The sequence below is a fragment of the Macrobrachium nipponense genome, chromosome 4, assembly GCF_015104395.2.
Source record: "Macrobrachium nipponense isolate FS-2020 chromosome 4, ASM1510439v2, whole genome shotgun sequence".
Lineage (NCBI taxonomy): Eukaryota > Metazoa > Arthropoda > Malacostraca > Decapoda > Palaemonidae > Macrobrachium > Macrobrachium nipponense.
The window spans coordinates 121,016,103-121,022,868 of NC_061100.1; positions in this window are offsets into that span (position 1 = coordinate 121,016,103).

Genomic DNA, 6,766 nt, shown 5'->3' on the forward strand with positions numbered 1-6,766 from the left:
ACTTGACAGAAACTTAATAATTCTTATATCGAAACTATTACATAAGCTATAGGACAGGTCAGGTTAGTGGGGTATGTTTTAAGGCCTGCCATTCACTACAGTAAGTGATCTGATATTCTTAGAAAACGCCTTCGACGATTTTCCGTTTAGAAGTATTCCAGCCATTTGAAATTATGTATTAATTCCAAATATCCTTGTACCTCAGAGTAATTTTTGTGTTACTTAGGCTTTGCCTGTAAACTGAAATTGGCTAGACTAGGAAACTGAAATTGTCATTGTAATTCAGTAGTGTCAAGTACGTTAAATACTTTAGTTCACAGTAGCCTAGGCTAATAATGTAATGAAAGAGTTTTGGCCTTGGCCAAATTCTGATTCTGTAGCACTAAATCCTCAGGAAATTAGGTATAGTTACTTTTGCTGAATTTCTCACTAGACAGAAACTTATAATTTTTATAGAGAAATTATTACGTAAGCTATAGGACAGATTAGGTTAATGGGGTTTTTTAAGCCCTGCCATACACTACAGTAAGTGATATGATAGAACAATTTCATCTGAATTTTCAAGAACAGTACTACAGTAAGCAATCTGATAATATAATTTCATCTCAATGTATGTTTTTGATACTTTTTTTGCAAGAGAACAAATGTAGAGTTATTGTAGACTACCTGTATCTTTTTATGTAAGACTTCAGTATAGGCTGTAATCATATTGGAAAAATGGTAATTTATCCAAGTTAGAGCTTCATAAAAAGACTAGGGGCTTGCTGAAGATTCGGCAATTTTGCTTTATTTTGCCAAAGCTATGTCTTTGGAAAATTATTTTTGACTCAGCGTAATACACTACTGTATTTCAATTAACATACATATAAACATGGGTAATTTGCTATTTTAGAAAATCTATTTTTCAGCTCTGAAAACGGGGGTCACATATTACATGAGATATATTTTCAAAATGTGAAATTTCTAGGCCTGTGATCAGACTTGTTGACCTGCATTTGCAATACAATTGTATTTGGGACATTAATTGAGGCTTTGGCGCCAGCACACCTCTAATCAAGATTATGATCACCAAAATTTAGACTTACAAGTATGATAATAAAGTTATCAAAAGAAGAAATATTTTCAGTTCAACTAAATTTCAAATCCTACATTATTTAATAGACAATATATGGCCTTTTTTCATGTTAAATTTTAACCAAACCTTGTAATATTGATTGCCAGTATAACATAGACTTATCAGTATGATACTTTAAGATGCTGATGAGACAGAAGAGCAAGAAATTAAATGCCATAGTAATTCTGAACCATGAGATTCAAGTTATAGCTCTGTCTCTCAGTTAGCCATAACTAGAAGTTCCTCTGTCCCTTGTACCAGTAACCAAACTGCTATTGATAGCTCTAGTATGAGACTTTCTTACAAGTCTGATGAAAATTTTAAAAGATCTGCTGAATCTAAGGAAGAAATAAAACCAAAGAGAAAAATGGAAAGATACATTCAACTAGACATATTCTATAAAGTGAAAAAGAAAAACAGTTTTGATAAGCAGCTGGCTAGATATTTATATGCAACAAATAGTAACTTTAGAACATTAGAGAACCCTCAGTTTCTAAAATTTGTAGAAAGGATATAAATTACTTATAAGGAAACAACTTGGTGGATCAATTTTAAATGAAGTATATGACAATGAGATTGCTAAAGGGAGAGTCCTTTAAAAGGTCAGATTGTTTCAATGGATTTAGATGGCTGGAGCAATGTTCATGATGAGCCAGTTGTGTGGTAGTCAGTTACTGATGAAAATTCAGAAAGTTTCTTCATTAAAACTGTTCATACATCTGGTCAAAAGCATGATGTAACATACTTAACAAGTCTTGCTACCAAAATAATTAAGGAAACATCAAGAGTTTGATGTAAGGGTGCGTAGTTTTGTAACAGACAAAGCTGCTAAGATGAAAGCCATGAGGAAACAACTGAAGAAGGATTTTGGCTGTAGCATTGCAACTTATGATGTTCTTCACACTTTGTTAACTTATGATTTAGATATACCAATTGTGAATCCTATGTAGTAGAAATTATAAAGTATGTAAGGAATGCCCATCTTCCTGCAGCGAGATACAAGGAAGCAGGTGGTAAAAAGCTGATTATGGCCGTTGAAACAAGGTGGAAGTCTGTATATGAGTTTGGAATCATATCTCAAAAGCTGGCAAATCTTGGCATCCATTACTCTAGTCTCGATTAATCCATTACTTCCAAGATTATGAACATGAACATTAAAAGCAATGCCCAAGATGTAGCCAACTGACTTAAACCTGTATCTATTGCCCTTTCTGATTTACAAAGTGACAAGTGTATAATACGCGATGCAGTGAAGATTTGGAAAAATCTTGTTCTTGAACTCTAACAAATACTTCCTGAAAAAGAAGTAGAGAAATGCAAGAAAAGATATGATCAAGCAATTACAGATTATCATCTTATTGCTTACTTACTGGATCCCTATTTCCAAGAGGACGTAGAGAGCATGCAAGAAGAGAAGATGAAGAAAGTAAAACAATGTCTTTAGCAAAAGATGAATATCCAGAATTCCTACCAATTATACATAAGATGAGATCTAAAGCATATCCTTTTGACAAAGCCTACTTGTTTGAAACATCAGTCATTTCTCATCTCACCAGCCGTTCCTGATGGAGAGCACTAAATTTCGATGTAATAAAAGATATCTGTGGTTTGCTGAATGGAGTTGCTTCAAGTGCGAGTGTTGAGAGAATCTTCTCTACGTTTGGCTTGGTACACTCTAAACTCAGAAAGAAACTGGGTATAGAGGAGGCTGGAAGTTGATTTTTTTCACAGAAAGTTTTGAACAAAGACTATAATTTTGATGAGGCAGACTAAATTTTCTGTCCTGTAGTATTTAGTTATCAATCACCAATGGTATATTTATTTTTGTAAATTTTTTTATTTGATATCAGTCACCAAATGGTATTTAGTTCTGCGAATTTTTCGTTTATTTGATAGCAATCACTAAATGGTATTTATTTTTGTACAATTTTTGTTTGGTTGATATCATTCATCAAATGGTAATTATTTTTGTAAATTTTTTGTTTGATTCACAATCTATTTTTTTTACGAGTATATGTACAGTACCTCGTTTGCGTAAAAAAAAGGTCAAATTATTTACCAATTTCTTTTAACCTAAATATCTGAAGTTTACCACTAGTATTAATATGTTCAGTTACTTCTTATGTCATGTGCGGTTTTGTAACACAAATAACATGTTCTAAGATATGACTGAATGTACTAGTAGATTAAACATTATGTCAAGTACCAAAAAATTAATATCTCAAAACAATTGTGGAGGAAGCACGAAAACCTGAAGAAAATAAACAAAACAGAACAAAAATAAAAAATAAACATTTAAAACTTTATTAAGAAATAAACACCAAAAAACCATGGTTGTTTCCTAGTTTAAACCATTTAGTTAAAATGGGCAACCCTGGCTTGGCTTTTAGAGTTCTTGGCACGGCATGACTTGGCTTTTAGATTGCTTGGCATGGCATGGTTTGGCTTCACTGGACTCGGCTTGTAGAGTGCTTGGCATATCATGGCCTGGCTTGGCTTTAGAGTGCTTGGCATGGCAAGGTTTGGCTAGGCTTGGCTTGGCTTTTAGAGTTCTAGGCATATCATTACTTGGATTCACAATAATCGTGTGTGGGGGCGGACGTGTTGGAGGTCTTTCTCGTGTTTCTTCACAGAAAAGAAGGGTTTTTCGCCCTTGGTGATTATACCTCTTATAGTAAGCAATGTGTTAATAGTGCTCCACGTAATACCCGGCATATAAGCCGGAGAGTGTTGCGCAACTGCAGATATACTAATATTCTTTCTGCTCCAATCAGTGCCTTAGAAATCTTTCAAATTACAGCTACTCAAGGCCTATTGGTCCTGGGAAATGGGTAAAAGAATGCAGTGTGTTTGTTAGTGCTTGACCCTTCCTTTACCACAAAAATGTCATCCGACCAACCTCCAACCGTTGCGCAAGTGACCCTGGCTCCTACCGGTGCCTGTGCCCCACACACAAGTTCCTTACTCACGATTCACGAACAATTGTCTTTACTTTATACAATACCAATCGAACCGTTACAACGTCGAGTCCACCATGCAATCTGTCAGTGATGCCTTCTCCGATGAGGAAATCAACGTTGCATATATGAAATGCAAAGATTTGATTCCAGAGAGCATTCTCAAGGAGCGATCCGCGAAGAACTTGTCCTCTCACAAGAAAATATCATATATCACTAAGTGGCTAAGGACCTGCTCGGTGGAAATCTACGCCGATGACCCTTACAATCTGCCTCCAAAGGGGCCTGCTTACCTAAGCCTACCTGCGGTGTACCACACGGCAGAAAATGCCTTCCAAACAGCAAAATCTCTCTCAGAAATAATTGGAAAAAACTCGGAAAAAATTGAGGAGACAAATGATAAATTATCAAGACTCAGGGACGTGATCAAAGGACTACAGAAATTCCAGACCTTCTTAAAACAGTGGAAACAAATAACCTCACACGGATCTGGGATGCGATCAAAGGAGTGCAGGGATCGATAGACAATTGCACAGATAGCCACCAGACTCCTATGAATGCGGCATCCAGTTTTTCCTCGCCTCCCAGCAACACGGAAGTGCCCCCGTCACCTATAGACCGTTCCGAGGGGACTGTTCGTCTCCCAACCTCTTCTCCCTCCCCAGTGCCTCCGGCGGAAGATAGATCTCCGGTGATGATCACCAGCCCCCGTAATCCTCCCCACGCTATCTCTCCCCCCAACCCCCCATCGTAGATGCAGATGAAAGTGATCATGAGGGGTCTAGTGGCTGGCAGATACAATCAAGCAGAAAGAAGGGAAGAACCTCTCGTTTGGCCGCTGGACCAGAGCCCAACATTCGTGTCTCACCTCGCCCAACACCTGAGAAGAGATGTCACGTAGCAATTCACAATCTGTGCTCATCGGTGACGCTAGACGCCATAGTGGAGAGAGTCGTTTCTCACTGGCTCTGACCCACTCATCTCTCACAAACTCCCTTGCAGAAGTAAACAAAGTGGCTTACAAGATTACCTGCCTATTTCAACACCTCGACGTTCTTATAGGCGAGAATTTTGGTCCTAATATATTAGTTTCAAGATATAAACTAATCCGGGATCAGCCACACTCCAACCAGGGTCATTTCCACCGCAAGTGCCAGTCAACCCCCCAGGGCGAGTGACTGCCCACTCCCCCTTGCTAAACCCCCATCCACCTACATGATCAGCGCATTTATCTCCCATCTTCGTGAGTAGCCATGGATACATTAAACATAATCTCTTGGAATATTTTTGGCCTCAAGCGGAACATTCCTCTCCTAAACATGAAGACTTCAGAACTTCTCGACTTCATTGATGCAAGTTACAGATCAAATCATAGCCGGTCGCCGAAAAGGGGGCCTTTCTTTCCTGTGGCACAAATCGTTAGACAATATGATAAAGGTGATGACCTACAGGAGTGACAGATTGCTGGGGCTTCAAGTGACAGTAGGGAACTCTAAAATCCTAATCATTAATGTTTATATGCCATGGGAAAATAATAATTTTTATCATTACTGCATAATCCTAGGGGAGTTACACAGTATTATTCATGATTCTCCTGCTGATCATATTTGTATAATCAGGGACCTTAATTCCCACCCCACAAAACAATTTTATAATGAGCTTACTCGCTTCTGTCAAAATCATGCTCTCCAAATTAGCGATGTAATGCTCCTCCCTCCCTCCTCCTATTCACATGTACATAATAGAGCGGACGCTATTACTACCTCCTGGCTGGACCACTGCATCACATCTCCACAACTTCATGATTCTATTATGACCTGCAATATTCGCTATGATCACATCCCATTACAGGTGTCATTCAGTACTCCATCCCTCCCTACCGTGAACCCCTTAACTGATCACTCACCAGCGGTAAACAGGGATTTCAAAAAACAACACAAAACCAGATACTTTAAGGTGACCACGGAAACCAGGTTGCGGTCAATAGTTCAACCGGCAGACGCCTTACTTTGTACTAACACAAATTGTAGAAATGACCACCACAGGAGGGATCTGAATTAATTCTATTAGAACATAATCTCTGCTATGCTTGCTTCAGGTAGGACTGCCTATAGATTTCGTCAAGGTAATTCTCATAATATACCTGGATGGAATGACTTGGTTAAAGATCTGTATACATACTCACGAGAAATGTTTTTACTGTAGAGGCAAAATGGTAGCCCCAGGGAAGGGCACAATGCATTCAAATGAGACAGGCGAGAGTGCAGTTCAAACTTGCTCTTAAGCACTGCAGGTTAAATGAAAAGCAACTAAGAGCCGATGCAATGTCTAGAAACTTAGAGTCTGGTGATTATCCTCGTCTTTGGAAAGATATCTAATCCTTAAATCCCAAAACTAAAAAGCTATCACAGAGAGTAGGGGAAGCAGTCGGAGACGAAGCTATCGCAAGTGTGTGGGGTGGCCACTTCAACAATATCCTGAATTGCATAAATGATCAAGATTCCCGAAGGGATGTAGATAACCTCCTTACTGACAACATTCAATTTCATTTTGCAGACCGCATTACGACAGGTAGCATCATTGATGCCATAAACAGCCTACCTAATAATAAATTGCCTGGCTGTGATGGTCTTCCTGCAGAGGCCTTCAAATTCTGCCATTCGATAATTTACATTTTGCTAGGTGCCCTATTCAA